The 20,300-nt window shown below is 36.9% G+C and overlaps 1 protein-coding gene across 20 annotated transcripts in view; it reads left to right on the top strand.

The window, feature by feature from the left end:
* Positions 1 to 20,300, top strand: part of ADGRL2 (adhesion G protein-coupled receptor L2) — a 609,197-nt gene that overhangs the window by 8,681 nt on the left and 580,216 nt on the right. Inside the window, exon 2 of one of the 20 annotated variants that reach the window (XM_078072838.1) lies at positions 9,195 to 9,253. The exons of the other annotated variants lie outside the window; for them this stretch is intronic. The gene's annotated coding sequence lies outside the window, so the exon portion shown is untranslated. The remainder of the gene's footprint in view (positions 1 to 9,194; positions 9,254 to 20,300) is intronic. 20 annotated transcript variants of the gene reach the window in all.

Raw genomic sequence — 20,300 nt, 5'->3', positions numbered from 1 at the left:
GGCCGCACGTGCTATGGCTCAATTCCCCCAGGTTTTTGTGCAGCAGAAAATGAATTGAAATGAAAATGGCTTGAATAGTCAGGCACAGTGTGCCAACCCCTCTGAAAAATAATTTTTTCTGACTTTATTACATTGGGATTACTTCCTGAATGCCATAAAAATGCTGAATAGAATAATAAAAATTGATATGTATATTGACATTTTAGTTTTCTAAATAGAAGCTGAGAAAATATAAACAGCATTTGGTCTTTGCAACTCTTCGGACCAATCATTCGTATGCTGACTAATTCACTTACTCTCAAATACCTCATTCGGCCTTAATATAAATGTCTTCTGAAATAATTTCTCCCCAGTAGATTATGCACATCTTCAGTTTGATTCAGAATTTACATGTGTAGTTTGCATATTTTTGCATCAGAGTGTCTGCTTTAAATTAGATAAAGGTCACTGTCATTCATAATCAAGAAGAAGGTGGATTAAAGGTCACAATTCAATAAAAAAAATCTGATTAGATGTAGAGGTTTGTTCATGTGATTCAGTATCATTGGATAAGTGGAAATCATGAGTCAACAAATTAGCCTCAGGATAATGGGTGACTTGCTTCACTGTGATCAAAAACATTCAGATTTTTTTTTTCCCCACTGTCTAACTTGTTTCTCTCTGTGTTGCAGTGACAGTTCCTTCTGTTACTACTCTTACCATTAGGTGTCTTTTATAATGTCACTTGGTTTTAGGAGTGACATGAATGGCAATTTTATCTCCAAAATAAAGTATTAAGTTATAATGAATTAATAATAGACAGATGTGGATTAGGAAGTCCCTGAGGACCTATGGTTACTTCTACCATTTTTCCCCCCGAGGTAGTTCCTTGTGCCTCCACTCTTTTGAAAAGATGGAGATGTCACAACACATTTCTTCCCTTACATAACTACTTTCTACTTCTCACAGACACTGAAAAGCCCCTATAAACCCTTCCAAATTTTGACATCTACTCGGTGTTTCTGTCTGTGATTAGAAGGGATATGTATAAAATAAGTACAGCCAGTGGCAGTCAGGCTTTGTCAACTGGTTGAACTTTTCTAAGGTAGTTTGACAATGACTTGAATAAATGAAAAGCAGTTGGAAACAAACAAATGCTAAGTTGCGGGATATCATTGTTTGGGCCATACATCAATCTGCATACCTGAAGGGGAAAAATTGATAGACTTTTCATATATATTTGGAAGTTTGACATAAGTACTCAGGTGTTACACCAATGCTTCATGTAACCAAACTTACTACCAAAAAGGAAAGAGTCTGACTTGCTCATCTTAAAATATTTCTTTTCCTTTTTGCATGTGCTCTTGACTTAAGGGGAAATCTTATTTCTCCCACTGAATTATTTGTCTACTCTGTTTGCTATATTGGCACCTTAACAGATCATCAAAAAAAAGAAAGAAAGAAAGAAAGAAAGAAAGAAAGAAAGAAAGAAAGAAAGAAAGAAAGAAAAGGAGAAAAGAGAAGAAAGATAGACAAGAAGGCACCACCTTTTTAAAGCACATTGTTTATTTTTCCAAAGAAAATCAAACATTTTTATAGGAACTATAAAGGTTAAATGGCTTAAGCAGATTATAATTAGTTAATTTTGTTAAACATATATTGGATCAATTTTACATTATTTTAATTACCTTTTGGAATAAATGGTTTGGTGAACAAATTCACTTGATGTTCAGGATCAAACAAAATTACCTTTCCTCTGGGTAGGCTTAAGTTTCACAAAATGATTTGGAAATGACCTCCTTTGCTTTCATCTAAAAATATCTTTGGATTTAGAAAATGATTAAAGTTGGATATATTGTGTTTTAAGCCAATCATATTTTATCATTTTCATGGCTTGTTCTTTCTTTAAAGAGGAGTGTAATCAAACTTCACTACACAGATGTTCCCCCTTTAAGGAGACTCTTGTAATTCATGCAATATCATGGTATTTGTAAGGTTGATTCAACTCTTATTTTTGCCAGAAGACATATAATGTATTCTGGTAAGTTTATGAAGTTGTGTTGTTTGTTTGTTTGTTTGTTTCTGATAAGATATAAGAATGAAAGCTAGATAGTCACTAAATATCATGGTCAAATCAGAAATATTCTGATTTCTGTCTCTGTGGTGTATGTGTGTGTATATACCTACACTCATACCCGGAAATAGTCAATCCCTAAATTGTAAATACTGGGTCCCAAGTTGTTGAATAGTAAGTAGAAAACCACGTAACTATCTCTCACCCACCCCAATTTAGGGCATCTAGAGAGCAAATCAGGAGAATGTAAATACAATTTGCCCCCCCACCCTTTTTTTTGTCTATGTGGAGTTAGCAAGTTAATCTAGTGCCCAAAGATAGCTATCTCTCTTTTTGCTTACAGAAGGAATTCTCATTTTTTTGTTGGGCTTGGTGGGGAGAGGTGGGTGTTGGTATTACTAACATCTAGCTGGCAGAGGTCAGGCGTGCTGCTAAGTACATGGGAGAGCCTTCCAAACAAAGGATTATCCTGCCCAAAATGTCAATAGCTCTGAGGATGAAAAACCCTCCCTTGTAAGAAAGAGGGAGATTTCTTCATTATGTATCTCAACTCTACAGCATCTCTTTTCCCATAGCCCAGTGTTCCATCATCCTGACCTGCATCTGGCTAACTTCTCTTCATCCCTCAGAACCCTCAGGGCAGTTATCACTGCATTCTGAATAGCTCTGCTGGTTTGTCATCTGATTATGATTATACACCTTTGTGTAATCACACCACTATATCCCTCTAAACTTGATTGATGCTTTTCTGTATCCCATCCTAGACCATAAATTTCCTGAAAATTGTACTTTTTATTGCTAACATCTAGCATGGTTTGTGGGACATAACTGTCTTATTAAGACTTGGTGTTGAATGAAATCAAGCTTATCTCTAGAAACCATACTGTACAGGGTGTTTGGGTTTAGCTTAAATAGCACTTAAGGTACTACCTCAGGTATTGTGGATTAAACATATAAATTGTAGTTGCTGGCTAAAAGGATAACTTAAAAAATATTTGAAGCACAACCATTTGTAAGTAGGGGGTCCTGCCTGCATATTTACTTATATCTATATAGCTGGATGTGTTTTAAAGCACAATCATGTATGTGTGAAACATGGCATAATTGCATGTATATATATGTTTTTTCAATAAGGTATACATTTTAATGAAGGCACTCCACTATATTATCATATATATACACATATGTAAATGAAGCATACTTCTACGTCACATTAGTAAACTTTCCAAGCTCTAATGACTGTTTATGCTTAATATGCCAAATATTATACTTGCAATAAAGTAGGGAAGAGCACTGTCCACCTCTAAAGAACATGGATGCCTTTCAGTCACTTCTCTCTGTTCTATGTTTTCTTGATCTCTGTGTTTTGGGTCGTGAATATGGTCAATAACAGTATCGAATTATAAAGCTACATCTGTACAATTGAATATTAAGTGTTTGGTTAATTTACTATTATTATTAATCAGTGAGAACCCAGAACTACCTTTACATCTTTCGAAAGTAATATTGATAACTCTGCATTTGGCAATACCGTGCCCTTTTATCATTCCACAAAGAGAAAGAGTGAAGTCAAAATCTGGCAAGTCTCTGATTAATAAATGTCAGCGTAAGTAGCTAATTTGGATAAATAAAAAATTTACTTCCCTAGAGCTTAGAGATCAAGAGCACAGCTTCAGATCCAGAAAGATTTGTGTTCCCTTTCTGGCTCTGCCGTGTAGAAGCTTAAGACCTTAAGCAAGTTGTTTAACTCCCTAAACCTCACGTTCATCTGTAAAATGGGAATAATGCTGACATCTACTAATACCTCATGTGGTTGTTGTATAGATAAATGAAATGATATGAAAGAAAGAATTGGTAGGTGCCCCTAGACACAATAAGTTAGTGCAATAAGTGATGTCTATTTCTAACATAGTAGTAGTTACAGAAGTGACCATCTGGTAATAATAGCAGTGGTAGGGCCCTACAAATCCAGGCTTTCTTTTATAATCTGGGAAATATACCTAACAACACTTCTATAACTTAAAATTGGATTTATATTAGAAAAAAATTACAGAAGAAATACTTTTAATGTTTTCTTCTTACTGCAGTCATGATATCCAACTGCATTCATTCTCTGATGCTGTCTGTCTGCTTTCTCTTACTTCCATCCTTCTGTTGCATGGAACATTCATTTTATCCCCCATCAATTTTAAGATGTTTGCAAGTTTGAAAGAATTTTTAAGAGCAAGTTTCAGACTTACACTTCTCTAGTAAACCCAATGGCATTTTGTTCTCCATCTCCATGTCTTGACATGGCTCACCAGAACAACATAATTATAAATGCAAAACCAGATTTGTTTTGTTTTGTTTTTAAGATTTTATTTATTTATTTGAGAGACAGAATGATGGAGAGAGAGAGCATGAGAGAAGGGGGGAGGGTCAGAGGGAGAAGCAGACTTCCCGCTGAGCAGGGAGCCCAATGCGGGACTCGATCCTGGGACTCCAGGATCATGACCTGAGCCGAAGGCAGTCGCTTAACCAACTGAGCCACTCAGGCACCCCCCCTTTTTTTTAAATGAGGTGCATCATAGTTAAGAGAGGCTGTGAAATATGTAAGTTTTCCATCAAACCAGGAGAATTCCATCGATTTCTCCTCCTCTGATCCCAGAAGGCCAAAGTGTCTTGAGAATAGCATTTCTAGGAGGCTGATCATAGAGGTGGAGCTCAGCAGATGTGTTTAAATGGAACTGGAATGGGCGCCTGGGTGGCTCAGTCGTTAAGCATCTGCCTCAGCTCAGGTCATGATCCCAGGGTCCTGGGATCGAGCCCCGCATCGGGCTCCCTGCTCCGCGGGAAGCCTGCTTCTCCCTCTCCCACTCCCCCTGCTTGTGTTCCCTCTCTCGCTGTGTCTCTCTCTGTCAAATAAATAAATAAAATCTTTAAAATAAATAAATAAATAAATGGAACTGGAATAATGAGCGTTTCTAGGGAATGATTCTGTAGAGCCTAAGATAATCATGAGTCCAATGATCCTGAGTTTGTATTGCATTCATTAATTTTATTTCTTGGAATAAGGCAGTAATTAAAGAGGAAAATAAGACCCATGTACCATTTTTTCTTCTAGGCCTTCTTGGTCAAATTTTTCTTGGAATTATTCTTTGAATCTTTATATTAACATATATAGCTGAACTTCTTCATAGGATGCAGTTATGATTAGACTTTAGCAACTTTTTTTGTTTTTAATTAATTTTAAAATAATGGAGACATAACACTTATTTCAAAACTTAAAGAAAGAAAATGCTTTTGACTATATATTTGGATGAACTACTACCATCTTATCAATGTATTTTAAAAAGCAAATGCTAAAATTTTTTAAAAACTTAAAATAAGTTTATTAAATATATCCATGATACACATTACATAATTTTATGTACATAAATTACATATATAATTTAATGTATTTTTATTTATATAAACATTTTATTTGTATAAGCTAATATATATATAATAAATCAAATACTGGGATCCTTGACCCCTACCTGGGGCTAAGAATGGGCTAAAACACAGAGCTTTATCTTTGGCCCTTGCCTTTGTTACACTGAATGTGAACAAAGAAAATACATTTATCCAGATTACACATGAGACCAACCTGAAAAGGATAATCAGTACTCTATGTGACAACAAGCAATAAGTGTAACTTAGTGTAAGATAAATGATAATTCTGAACATCAGTTAAAAACATCAAATGCACAATTTAAAATGAAGCTCTCTAGCTAGGAACCTTAGTTAGGGAGAAAAAGATTTATGGGTTTTAGTTAATCGTAAGCTTAATATGCACCAATGGTGAGATGGTATGCTAAAACAGCATACCACCACCTTAGGCTAAATTAATAGACATTGTAAGAAGGACATTGGAAAGAATAGTCCCATTAAATTCTCTAATTATTAGATCACATCTAACATACTGCAATTAGTCCTCCATATTTAAAGGAAAAAATTGGAAAACACAATGTGTCAAAAAAATGTGTCCAAGTTGGAAAGGAGTTTAAAAACTGTCATGTGAGAAATAGCAAAGGAACCAAGATGTTTGGTCTAGAAAAGAGAAGACTAAGGGAAATGTAAGAAATAATTGATATAGATATCTTTCAACAAATATTTATTGACACCTTGTTACAAACACTGTGCTTAAGTGTGAGGTAAACAGAGAAAATAAGAAATTGATCTTTTATCCCTTAGTTAATGGACTTTAAAGTCAAGAAGAGGCGACGAGACTTTAAATAATCACACAAATGAACATTAAATAACAAATAGCGATAAGAAAAGAAAAGAAAAACTACAATGAAAAAATAAACTGATCTAATTGGGATGGAGCATAATGTCAAGGAAGGCTCTCTGAAAAAGTGACACTTAAATCAAATAAATAAAGGTGGGGGAGGAGGGAGGGCAGGCTTCGTTCCAAGCAGTGATAATGGCTATGCAAAGTCTCATAATCAGAGCCCCTAAGGAGGAAAAAAGCTTAGCAAAATTGAGGAATGGAAAGAGGAGAGGGTGATTAGAGCATATTAATGAATAAGGAAAAATGGTGTGAGAAGAAACAAGGGCTAGATTGTTGTAGCCCTTTGGAGGCTACAACATTATGTCTTCTATTCTAAATGCCAGGAGTAGCTGTGGAGGCATTTAAGCACAGAGTAAGGTAAGGAGATTTGCCTTTCACAAAAATCACTCTGGCTTTGTTTGGATAATGTATGGGAAAAGGGCTAAAGGTGGTGAAGGATCTACTTCAGAGGCAATTGTGGTAGAAGAGGCAAGAGAGAAGCCTCATTTGACCTACACTGGAAAAGAAGATTGAATAACACAGATTCAAACACATTTTGGAGGTAGTATCAAGCGTATCTGATGATGGATTGAATGTAGGTGCAGAGAACAAAATATGGTACTGAGCAAGATCCCTATTTTCTGATATATGTAAGGAGATTAATTACTGAGAAGTGAAGAAACTTTAAAGCAGTTCAAATGCCTTGGCTTGGCCACAGTAAGTTTGAGAAGCAGGATCAGTTGTTTAAATAACAACAGGGGCTCCTGGGTGGCTCAGTCAGACAAGTATCTGACTCTTGATTTCGGCTCAGGTCATGATCTCATCACCGTCATGAGACTGAGCCCCCCAGGGGGCTCCATGCTCAGTGGAGAGTCTGCTTGAGATTCTCTCTCCATCTCCCTCTGCTGCCCCCACCCCTCGCTGGCACTCTCTCTCAAATAAATAAATAAATAAATATCTTAAAAACAACAAAAACTATAAAGTTTTCTATTATTTGGGTGAATATCTGGTGAATTGTCAGGCAGAGGAGAGAGCAGAATTACTTTGTCTTCTTCAAAAAAACAGATCCACAACCACAATGTCAAATTTACAAGAAGGTCAGGTTCAACGCAGTCCACGAAAGAATGATTTTTAAGAACTAAACCATCCAAAAAAAATGAAGACTGGCTTGGAAGGGGGTAAGTTTCCCCTCACAGTAGGTCTACTGGCAGAGATCAAAGGACTTGGGTCTCTTTCAGTAATATTGTGTTTAATTCCAGGAATCATATTTTAAAACCTTGAGAAGAGGGGTGCCTATGTGGCTCAGTCTGTTAAGCCGCCAACTCTTGGTTTCAGCTCAGGTCTTGATCTCAGGGTCATTGAGATGGAGCCCCATATAGGGCTCCTCACTCAGTGCAGAGTCTGTTTGAGATTCCTCCCCCTCTACCCCCTCCCTCCCCCGCTCACGCTCTCTCCCCCCCCAACTCTGAAATAAATAAATAAAATTTTTATAAATAAATAAATAAATAAATAAATAAATAAATAAATAAAACCTTGAGAAGAAAACAAAGAAGATTCTCACTTAGGTCACTGCTGGTATTCAGTAAACCATTTAATTGCTGATTGCTACTGGGCATGTACCTGGCACCTTTCTACCAGAAGGATTATTGATTACGTAGAGAAACTAGTGGCTGTTTATGGAAGTGTGTGCTTAACTTTCCCTCTTGGGTAAGCTAAGGTCAGCACCATGCCAGAAATGGACTGCATAGGTTAGAATTGGAGACTTCTCTTCTGTTATGACCCTAAAATTCTCCTCATGCAAATGCCACTAATTTATTATGGCTTGCTTTCTTGCTGTACTTAAACTTAGCCTCAAGCATCCTTTTCCACCTAGCATTCCCAGACAATCAATACCTTCTGACTGACATTGTCATTTGAGATGATATCCAACCCAGCTGTCAGGAGTACTCAACCCCAGGACTCACAGCTCTTAAGGGCATCTACCCTCACAGACTCCCCAGGGAATGAGAAGCTATGATGATTTCTTCTAGGACTGGAGCATCTCACTGAGAATTAATGCCACTTGCCAGTCTGAACAGTCTTTTCTTTTTTTCCATTGGTACTGCTTCATTTTTCCCCCCTGAAAAAGCTTTGTAAATTTAAGACCATTCTGCAGTGTGGTCTGTATAAATACATGCAGGTGGACAAATCACTCTATCTTTAGGTTTGTCATAGTAACTTGGTATGTGATCCTGCGTTAAGTGGAGAATGAGAGAAAGAATTGGCCATGTAGCCAGCATCTCATGATAGACACTGTACCTAATCAGAGCGAGAGATTTGAGGCAAAGCACCCCAGTCCTCAGGGGGGAAAAAAAGGCTTATTTTTCTTTTTCATAGACTTTAGCCTTTAGTAATAATTGTGTGCTTTGTGATTGTGGTTCAGGGATAGTACCTATCACATTAGAGTTCAATTTTAATATATCTAGAGCTCTTTAATAAGACAGTCCGTTAAGACTAGGGCACTGACTGATTAATAAGTTGGTTCAAGTAGACTTTCGTTCGGTTCTCAGGAATAAGTGCTCTGTCTAGTTGATAAATTTCCACACTAAACACAAACGTTGTTATTTGTCATATACTAACTGTTTTAATGGGCCATTCTTCATGATCTTTAACAACTATCAATTGATCTCTAGAACTCAGATGTCACACTGCAATCCAGCTATGTTCGAAGAATCTAAGTTTAAGCGAACTACAATATAAAAGAAGTTAAAAAAACATATTAATTTGTTCTAAGGACAGAAAATATATTAAGCACATTAATGAAGATGTGAACAAGCAGTGACTCAGGGCTGTTATTTTCCTCCACAGCAGAAATATATTCATCAATCCAGGCACTTATATCTTCAGATCCTCAGGTTTTAATAAAGGTAAGTCTAAGAATTCTACTTAGACTTTCAGACCATTACATCTTGAACCATCAGAAATAATCAGATATGTTTAAATCATCTGGGAGATAAACTGAGTGATTTCATACTTGTAAAACATAAACTCTAGAGGTAGCTTAATTTTCACATTTATCATTTGTGATCATTCTTCCAGTTCCTCCTTGCCTAAAAAACTATTATCAAACCCAGATTTCCCTTCAGCAGACTGGCAGGACTAGGCCACTTAATACAAATAAAACCCAAAATGCTGAGAAATGAAATGAGTTGTTTTTTTGTTTTTTTTTTTGAAGAGGTTCAGGGCAAACACCTATGCCCCGGAGTACAAAGGGATATGCCTATTTCTTCATCTGAGAGTCTCCAGTGCTGACATTAGCACATCGATGTTTTATGCATTTCATACATAATACGCCTTGTGATTATAAAATCCAGACTGTAGAGCTGAATTAAGTTTGCTGAGAATGGAATGGGGCTGGAGGAAGAACATGTCTATTGAGAAAAATCATCCCATTGCTTTATCTTCTAGGAGATCTGTGGAAGCCTTTCTTTTGGAAAGTGCTCAAAGACAGATCAAATGTGATAATAAAGGTTCACTATCTGAGCAGGTCTGCCCTAGAAATAGTGCTTTAGAAATCTGAGGTGGGAAAGAAAGGCAGCCTGTGCCAGAAACTGATTAAATTTCAGTCATCTATCCAAAGAAGTCCCTAGTTGCTTGTAAAATGCTCCATATAATTACAGTAACGACGGGTTTTAAAGGAATTTACACATTAGCCTTTATCATGGGACTTTCTTTGTGGGTGCATTTCTACTTTAAAATCAATATCTCTAAAATAAACTTTAATAAGATTTATTAATTTTATCTATGTGGACATTTTAAAAGTCAATATCAAATATCTTTCACCAGATTCTTCTTGGCATTTGAAGAAGCTTAGATATAATCAAATGTCATGCCCTCTGTATGTTAAACGATCATTGTTCTATGACTTTGCTCTTGTATACAACGCAGCCCGATTTTAAACTTTGAAAGAGTTGTGAATCAATACAAAGACTGTTTAAAATGTATGGGTCATCCTGATACACCATCTCAGTACTGTGGACAAGGCTCATTAGTTGCTTCCTGAGCTATTATCTTGCTCAGTGTTAGATTTGAATAACCCAGGGAAGGAGTTTGATGGCCCCCATTTGACCCTGCACCATGGTGGCTAAAATCACTTTTTTGAAACATCTACACGCTCTACAAAAAACAAAAAAGGTTTTTATAAAGTTGTGTCCCAGAGAACAAGCTTACTATCTTTCATTGAAAGTAAAGAGCATTTATGGGATATCACAGCTTTCAAACCTTTTCTTTTTCAAAAGAGACTTGGCACTAGCATTTCTTCTCAGTAAACCTTGAAGGGGAAGACTCCCTGCCGACCACACACTCGATGGCTTCATGTTGGGTGGCTATAATCTTAATCCAAAGAAGAGTGGATTTATATTTTCATTGAAAGGAAGACTTCTGAGAAAGTCAAATGTTAAGATCTACATCGATGCCAGAAGAACTCTATCATTAAAGCATAAAGGCAACATCAAATTTTGTTGTCCCCTGAAAATGAAACCTGATTTAATCTTAAATCTTAGATGTTTGTAAACACAAAACTCAGGCCAACTTCCCGTCCCTAAAAAAAATAAAATAAAATAAAAATTAGGTCTTAGTACTAGATTGGAAGCTTAATTATGTTTCCTTTTTTCTGTCTTTACCCTCATGATGTCTAGTTTCCTGAATTATAGTTTCTATGTAATAAATTTGTATACTATCTTGGAAAACTTACTATAAGGTGAATTCATAATATTGAAACCATACTGGTTAGGCACACCATAAAAATATAATTTAGTAATTAGTCAAGGTAAGCATCTTATCTTTCCACTCGGATAACATGGAGAGAACGATATTTCAGTACTTGAACATGGCTAACTGCCAGGGATAAAGATCACTTCCATTTCAGTATCTATAGCTGCCCAACTCAACAATAAGCTATCGCTAGCCACCGTCCCCTTCTTTGCACACACAGAAAAAAAAGTGCTATTTGACACTGCATTGACTCAAAACATCAAAGGGTACAGATGTACTTAATTATCATTTTATAGTCTGCCCTTTACCTCGACTATTTAAATAAGGTTTTTATTTCCTTCCTTATTTGCTAGTAAATGACATTTTACATGATCTATAGAGGATCTATCAACCTATATTAGGACTGGGTCTAGTTATTATCATGTAAAACCGAATTAATAGCGGCTGAAACCACCTAATATTTTTTTCATGCAAAGGAGTCTGGAGTTAGTCTGCCCATGAATAGTATGGTGGTTCCACAGTTACGAGTCACCCATGGTCCTGTTGTCTTTCTGCTCCGCCACCCTGCGTATTGGCTTTCTTTAAGTTTCTCTCCTGTTTGCAAGATAGCACTAACGCTCTAGCCATTGCATTCTTTTTCCAAACACCAGAGAGGGCAAGGGGAAAATGGCCTGCCAGATCATCCTATTGCATTTTTCTCAAAATACCACCACCACTACATACCCAAAGAGTCATATTTATATCTCATTTTCCACCCCTATTTTGAAAAGAGGCTGAAAGATAGTTTTGTAGACATACACTTTGCTCTTCCCAACAATATAGGGATTCTCTTCCTTAAGAAGAGAAAGGGGATATGTATAAGATGGGCAGGTAATAGTTTCTTCCATACTGTCCTGAAATTTGCTCCTTTAAACATGCTTTCAAGGTGGCTTATTTGGGGACCTGTAATCCCAAATCTAATGCAAACTATTTTTCCAAAATCCAGATGGAGATTCTGCTAGCTAAGATCCTTTACCTTCATCTGCCTGCTTGACTAGCGTTGTATTTTAGAATTAAATGTTCCAAATTTAAACTGCAACTTTAAAATACTTTGATTTATCAAACCCGTTCCAACCACCAACTCTTTTTTTAGGTGTCAATTTATTTTTCACTTGTGAAACTTTGAGGTGATAGGCACCTATGGTTATTTTCACAGCTTAAGAGAATCAGAGAGAAAAATTGTTGGTTTTACATTATATATGTTTTTATTCTGTTTCACCTCAAATATGATAGTTACCAGCACATGATTATATTGCTCTAGAAATTATAAACTTCACAGACTGTCATCTGACAACTCTGCTAGTGCAGATGTCCTTCTGTGGCTTTTCACATTTTCGATGATTAGTTTTTATTTTGAGTTAAGGTGAAATAGAAAAAAGAATTTCATTTTGATTAAATTGCTCATGTATAAATGGCAATGTTTTTGGTCATCCAAGAAGCTTTTTAGTTTCTAGTTGGTATTTGCCATAAGCTAATAAACTAGAGCATCGCAAGATTAAAGGGTATTAAAATATGGATTTTCCTGGCCATCACTATGATGAAGACGACCAAAACTCTCTGAAATATGCTGATGTTTTACAGAAAAAGAGGGTCAGAAGATAATCTCAAATGCTGACCCAATAGGGATTAATTCAAACAGATTTCTAAAAGCATCAATGCCACTGAATGAAGCACGTATCACCCGCGGCCTGGTCTATGACATCTGTAGCTGATAGCCGATTAAAAAAAGAGGTTACACTTTTTTATGTTAACGTGTTTGCACACTTCTTTGGAGAATATTCCACAGCTGAAGACCATACAAAGAATGCAACTCTAATTTATCTAAATTTAATCCAAAAATATCTACGATATCTTATTTGATCAGAGACAAAGAATGCTGGGGTTAATTATCTGGAGGGCTTGGATGTTCTTAGGTCAAATATTATTTTAAACCGGGATACCTTTGAAATGCAGTCAAATTAATGGATCTTTCCTCTTATACCGTGACATTACCGCTGAAGTACACACAGCTGTTAACACGTGGTGTACCTGATCATCACCACTCCCTGCTGCCAACAGATGTATGAGTCAACAATAAATATATTCAAATCGTGTCCTGGAAAGAACGGTTTCACACGTTTGGAGGCTGACATCTGCACCATGTAGAAGTGAAAAAAAAGTGTGTAAGATCTGCATTTATTACTACTTGCTGTGTGCATCTGAGAAAACATGTAAGGGTTGCCCAAAGGATGTTTTAAGAACACATGTTAACAACTGTTATTGGTAACATTTTAAAGTTTAACGACATAGATTAATTTGGTTGGTAAGTACATACATGGCTGAATCCTACATTTCATGAATGCCGGAACCATGTCTTAAACTTATTTGCATGTCCCATAATGCCTGGCACAATGCTGGTAAATTGTAAGCTCTCAATAAATATTTGATGATAATGAGTATTTTACCTTATATCGACGTCAAACCAAAACATCAACTGAAAAGGGGAAGATTTTTGAAATTTAGATCTCTTAACTTCCTCATATTCATTTCTCATTTAATTCCTTTTTAAAAAATCAAGTAGTATGGGACTGCCCTGAATAATAAGAAATAGGCAAGAACACTAATGACAATAAATAAGTTACAGAGAGATTTTTACATTTGCAAGCAAAATGGATGGTTTGGGAATTAATTCATGTTACTAGTTTGGCTCTGAAATAATGATTAGGTAAATTTTGACCCTTTGTGGGTATGTTATTTTTTCTTTATATTGGGACCACGGTACCCGGCAATACAAATATAGACAATAATATATCAAGTCACAGGCATAATAGAGCAGTGAATAAGTGCTCATCTTTTTCACGATTATTACCTCTATGTTATATTTATTTTCCCCAAATAATTATTAGCTTTATATAAATAATATACTTTATTCCCTTGCTAGTGGAAAATGATGTTTGACATTAAGGAAAGGTCAGATATCATGAATGGGAAACCACAATGAGGATTGCCTTTAAGGATTATTGAATTAAGAGGTACATATATTTGACAAAGTATAGAAATCAAATAACTGCCATGTTAGCAGTGCCCTTTTATGTGCTATAGATTTATTGACATTTACTAAATGTAAAAAAAAAGTTGAAACTGTGAGTGTTTAGTATGCATTATGATGAAAAACCTAATATCACTTCCCTGAAGATTATATGACAACATTTTAACCAGGGTAAGTTCACTGAATGATTGGACGTCAGATTGGAACATAAATTAAACTGGCCAGTTAATTTTAGAAAATATACACACAAACAAGAGTAGGTAAGTCACTATGCCAGATAAGTTGTAGCTGGTGACCTGGGTACAAGTGAAATCCCTGTTACACCCACATGCACGCATACTTTCCATGGGGCCAGGTCACACTGGATAGTTCAATGTGACAAATGGATTCTGCAAGTCACGAGGGTGCTTACTGCTATAGATGTCATGGTAGCAGCTTTCCAGCTCAAATGGAAAAAAAAAAAAAAATTGTCCAACTCCACACCTTTCATTTAAGTGCAAAATCACAATGTAGATTTTACCTTCAGAACTATCACGGGAGAAGTCAAAACAAATATTTACATTCAAGGTTCTAGAGTAATTCCTCTTACAACTTCACTTCCTTTTCCTTTTTTTTTTTAAGATTTTATTTATTTATTTGACAGACAGAGAGAGCACAAGCAGGAGGAGCAGCCAAGGGAGAAGCAGGCTCCCCTCGGAGCAGGGAGCCTGACTCGGGACTCGATCCCAGGACCCTGGGATCATGACCTGAGCCAAAGACAGGGACTTAGCTGACTGAGCCATCCAGGTACCCCTATTTTTCCTGATAGATAACACACTTTTTGCCCTAAATTCTGGAGTGTCCCATTTAATTATTGGTATATTTGACAGTAAAGGAAAGATTTTTGCAGAGATTAGGGGAAAAAACCTAAGAATCTTTACAGAGTTTTCATAGTTTTTCATATGCCAGTCAAGCTGGATAAGTACCTAATGGGGCCAAATTGATTTATATTCATCAGATTTAGTGCTATCTATATTCCAAAAGTTTAAAAAACATTAAATTTCCTCATGAAAATACAATTTAATCTCAGGTAAATATTTTTATTTGCCATTTCCTGTTGGTTACATGGCCTTTGAAACTTATACAAGCTTGAAATGTAGCCAAAATGTCAGACTCCTCTGAGGAAATACATATTTAAATGCATAGCAATAATGCTTCATAGGCAATCAAACCAAAAACCTGAAACATAAGTGCCTTTGCCTTATTTTCTCTAGTAAAACATTAAAGCAAGAAAGTTTGCTTTAAAAAGAGGGAGGAGGGAAAAAAAAAAAGAAGAGGGAGGGAGGAGTGCCTGGGTGGCTCAGTCGGTTAAGTGTCTGACTCTTGATATCAGCCCAGGTCTTGATCTCAGGGTCCTGAGTTCAAGCTGTGCATTGGACTCCACCCTAGGCGTGGAGCCTACTTTAAAAAAAAAAAAAAAAAAAGAGGGACGGAGGTGGACTTATACATGAAATTTGAAAACACTGAAGTCAGAAGTTCTTGTTTTTGTTGTTTCATTTTATAAAACTGTATGTTTGTCTCTAGTTCTGTTTTGTTTTTTCTCCTCAGAGAAAAATGAACCATCATGAGATTGTAATATTTCACAACGAAGTGACCTTAGAGTCCAACACTAGAAAGAACAGTGGACTGAGAATTAAGAAACCAGTTTCTAAAACGAACTCTACCATCATCCAGTTGTATAGTTTTGGGCACGTCAAGAAACTTCTCTAGCCCTTATAGACATTGTTTAGGATGTTGTAAAGGGAGGATATCGGAACAAATTATTGAGCAGCATTTATTATGTTAGGGTTTTGTTTAACATCTATTGGCTACATAGAGGACTCAAAGAGAAATAACCTACATGCATATTTTTTATTGCCAACTGAGGCTCCTATCATGAACCTGCTCTCTTACTTAGAGAAGGTAGGCTGAAAAAGTGGAGAAATACCAGGGAGCCCTTTACTGCTTCCTTCTCAGAGCCTAAGCCAGCATCAAACCAGAGGACCGAGGCTTTTAGCAGCCTTTACCCCAGACGCCTCTCGTACCTTCTTAGCCTTCCAGAGCTAAGTGTTCCCCATGTCAGCCCCCTCCCCTGCAAAAAGATGTCATTCTCAATCCTAATGGAAAGTGAGAGACAGGAGAATGTTCTGTGATAGTCCATACCCTTGGTACATTTTGACTCTGAAATCTATCAGGAATCTTTCCTGTCTACTTTATGTCCAAGAGCCCCATTTGAGTAATATAAGTGTGGATAGAAGTTTCTCAATATTTTCAACTTGAATGGCATCTTTAGGCATTTCAAGGTTAGAGCAGAATGATTAGATACACAGCTCTACAATCAGCCTGTGCCCTTGTCTCAACTTTGTCATTCATCACCTATCCTACTGAGCAAGTTACCTCATTTCACTAAGCCTTCCTTGCCCCATCTGTGAATTGCACATCATAGGAGACTTTCCTCATAGGGTCTTCTGTAACATATCTCGTCTTTGACCCCATGTAGCCTTGACTCCATAATCCATACTCTTTAATACTATAGAGCTTCCTACCCATTGTGACATACTTCCCTCAATTTCCATAAAAATGATTCTCTTTGACATGTTTGACACTTCCTAGAGCAGAGCATAGGGGCCATATGGAATATACTTTTTTTCTTTGAGTAGATGAAAACATAATCTAGGTTTGGCATACATTTGGTACCAAATAAATATTAGTTAAATTTCCTGCTTTGGGCAGCACCTAGCACAGCACCTCTCCCAATATAGAAATTTAATATAGCTATGGAGATTAAGTAAGGTCTCTACTTCCCTCAAGAATCTCTTGCAGAGGGGTGCCTGGGTGGCTCAATTGGTTAAGTAACTGCCTTCGGCTCAGGTCATGATTCTGGAGTCCCGGGATCAAGTCCCACATCAGGCTCCCTGCTCAGCGGCGGGTCTGCTTCTCCCTCTGACCTTTCCCCTCTCATGCTCTCTGTCTCCCATTCTCTCTCTCAGATGAATAAATAAAATCTTAAAAAAAAAAATCTCTTGCGGAAGGTGGCTAAATGCTGGACTTAACATCTTCCTTAACCACAATGGCTTGCAAAAATCACTGTGGCGTGAGGTATGTTGGCCAGGAATATGGTCAGGAATGCAGGCAGATAGATCTGGAAATGATGTGGGCTTCCAGCACTCATTCATCCACCATCCTTTCATTCATGCAACAAATGCTTACTGTGATTCTATGGGACTGTCAACAATACTTTGGCCATTACAAACATTGTAAGTAGCAGAGACATTCAGTAAACAAGGAAACAAATAAATAAGCCAGTTAACATTGAATAGTAAGTGCTTAGAGGACAGTGTTTTTGAGGTAATGTGAGGGACAGTGATGAGGGTGGAGTGAGGGACCTCACTCAGGTGATGAGGTGGCCTTGAGCTGAGATCTCAGTGACAAGGAGGAGCAAACACAGGAAGATCTCAGGAAAGAACATCCCATTCAGAAAAGCAGCAACAGAAAGAGCACTTGGAGAACAGAAAGAAGATCCACGTCTGGTGCTCAGTGATCAAGGGAGGACATGTGTTAGCAGATGAGGTCAGAGAGTTGCTTAGAGCAAGACTTGCTCAACAAGGAATGACAGGTAGAGAAACCAATGTAACAAAGTAGCCAAAGCCACATTTGAGTACATTTGCTTTCAGATCTCTGATCTATCCTTTCCTAATTGTGAGACCCTGGACAAGTCGCTAAGCCTCTCTGAGCTTCGATTTCCCTCAGTTGAATGGAAATAGAGTAACTGCTCCTCACAAGTCTTGTGAGTGTTGAACGACACAGTGAATGTGAAGAGCCTAACTTGGCACCTCAATAATCAAGTACAATAAGCGCTCAACATTTACAGTAATATATCATTAAAATTCTTACTGTGGTCATGCAGTAGTGATGCCATCATGGTGGATGGCGGCAGTGGTGGTGATTTCCAATTTTCTTTTTTTCCAAGATATTTGTTACCGAAGTAAGTTCAGTAAAATTTGTATGGAAATTTAACCAACTACAAAATGATTTCACTATCTCTATTTATACAGGAAAATATGAAAACGTAAATCCCTTATACTAGATTCTGGTCACGAGAAGAATACACAATACTTTATTAGTAACCCCCATCTAATTTTATCTGGATATGGGTTTGCTTACAATCCCAGCCTCCAGATCTAGCTTTCATGACAGGACTGAAGAAGCAGCAAATATGGAACCTTTCCCAATATCTCAGAATAGCATATGGTTAATAGCACAGGCTCTGGAGCCCGCCAGCCTGGGTTTTGATCTGGTTCCACCATTTACCCGCTATGAGACTGTGCAAGTTGCTCATCCTCCCTGTGTCTTGGGTTCTTCACCCCCAAAAACAATACCTAGATTTTAGTAATCTTGTGAGCATTAATGAGATAATGCATGTAAAGTACATGTTATAGGTTTTTTTTACATAAAATAAATTCTCAAAAATGTTAGCTATAATTATTATGACCCATGAGCCAGTCTTTCTACCATACTAGCTTCATTCCTTTTAAACACTGTTAATTTTAGGATGAAAGGTTAGAAAAGTATTTACATGTTGCCACCTCCCCAAATTTATCCAGATATTACCATTTCAGTGGTTTAAAAGAAACACCAATTTTAGTTATGATTTTCTGGCCAATACATTGGGAAGTTACATGAATACATTTTTCCCCAAGGTCTTAATAAAACAAACAAACAAAAAAACAAAGAAAGTAGTTTGCTAACATTTAAATGGAGCCATTAAATGGTAGTAGGATTTCAGATGACTTTTACTGTATTCTTTTTTTTATATGACCCATTAACACATTTATTTTCCTAGAATTGGCACTTGTAAAAAATGGTTGTTCACCCCTGTGTTAAGTCCTTATCACACATTGATTAGCAGTCAACACCTTAGAGGGATTAGTTGCCAGTCAGAGACAGACGGTAAGAATTCCTATAGGACGGATGTGAGGAAGACAGCGGAAGATGAAGGGCAAGGAAAAGTGTCCTAGGAAAAGGAAAAGAAAAATATCAAAGGTGGCAATTAAAGGAAGTGGGGTCTGTCAAGGACTGAGACAAGGAAGAGCCAAAATATGAAACCAAATAGGTTTGAATCCAAAGCCTTATAACTGCAGTGATAACAAGAGAAAGACACATTTTTAAAAAAAATACTTGCATGTGATTTGTATTTTTAAAAATGTGGGGGGGGAATCATTTCACCTGATTGTAACCAAAAAAGAAGAAAGAAAGAAAGAAAGAAAGAAAGAAAGAAAGAAAGAAAGAAAGAAGCCTGTCGAATATCATTATTCTATTTTGCAGATGAAATTGCAAAGCTCAGAGTGTGCAAGTAATTAAATTTCACATAGCCAGAGCTGGATCTTGAACCCACAATTTCTGACTTAGTCCAGTGTCTTTCCAGTACACCAACCTGCTTCCATTCATTAATTGATTGCATACACAGAATATCAAAATGAAGTCCATAATAAACAGTCCCTCACCCCCAAACCAAAAACAGTGATCCTTGTTTATAAAAACAGATAATTTAGTGTAAGAAATAAAATTTGCACGTACAAAAGAATTTAAGATCCCTTCCATGGAGCAGATGAGCAAATATAGGATTAAATGTAATTTACACGCATGATTCCAACTGCCCCTCACACACTCCTCCCACCTCTATGTTTCCCTAGTATTGGTCATTCAAAATCAATTTTGGAAGAAGGAATATAATGCATGCATTTTTTTTCCACGATCTGTCTCAGTTTTCACTGATTTGGGGATTCCTTCCTGACTTCCTCCATTCTACATTTATTAAATCCTACTAATAGCTACGCTCCTGAACTAAGCCCTGGGGCTACAGACACACAGCACCTTTCCCACTCAGGGAGTCTACCAGTTCTTAACCATGTTTAGTGGAAAACTTTAAGTTCGGTAAATAGTACAATTAGTTGGAGTCTAGATCTCAAAATTTCCTAACCCTTCCTTCTCTTCAGCAAGTCCCTGTTTTAAGTGCAAGGCTGCTTTAAGTGTGGATGTTTGTGAGACAAGAACAGTTACTATCAAAGTCGCATTGTGATGACCTTCGCTTTATCATTCCTTTCCTTCCTGATTAA

Source organism: Halichoerus grypus, chromosome 5 (genome assembly GCF_964656455.1).
Source record: "Halichoerus grypus chromosome 5, mHalGry1.hap1.1, whole genome shotgun sequence".
Classification (NCBI taxonomy): Eukaryota; Metazoa; Chordata; class Mammalia; order Carnivora; family Phocidae; genus Halichoerus; species Halichoerus grypus.
The sequence above is the reverse complement of the archived record's forward strand: the minus strand, read 5'-3'. Positions and strand labels throughout refer to the sequence as shown.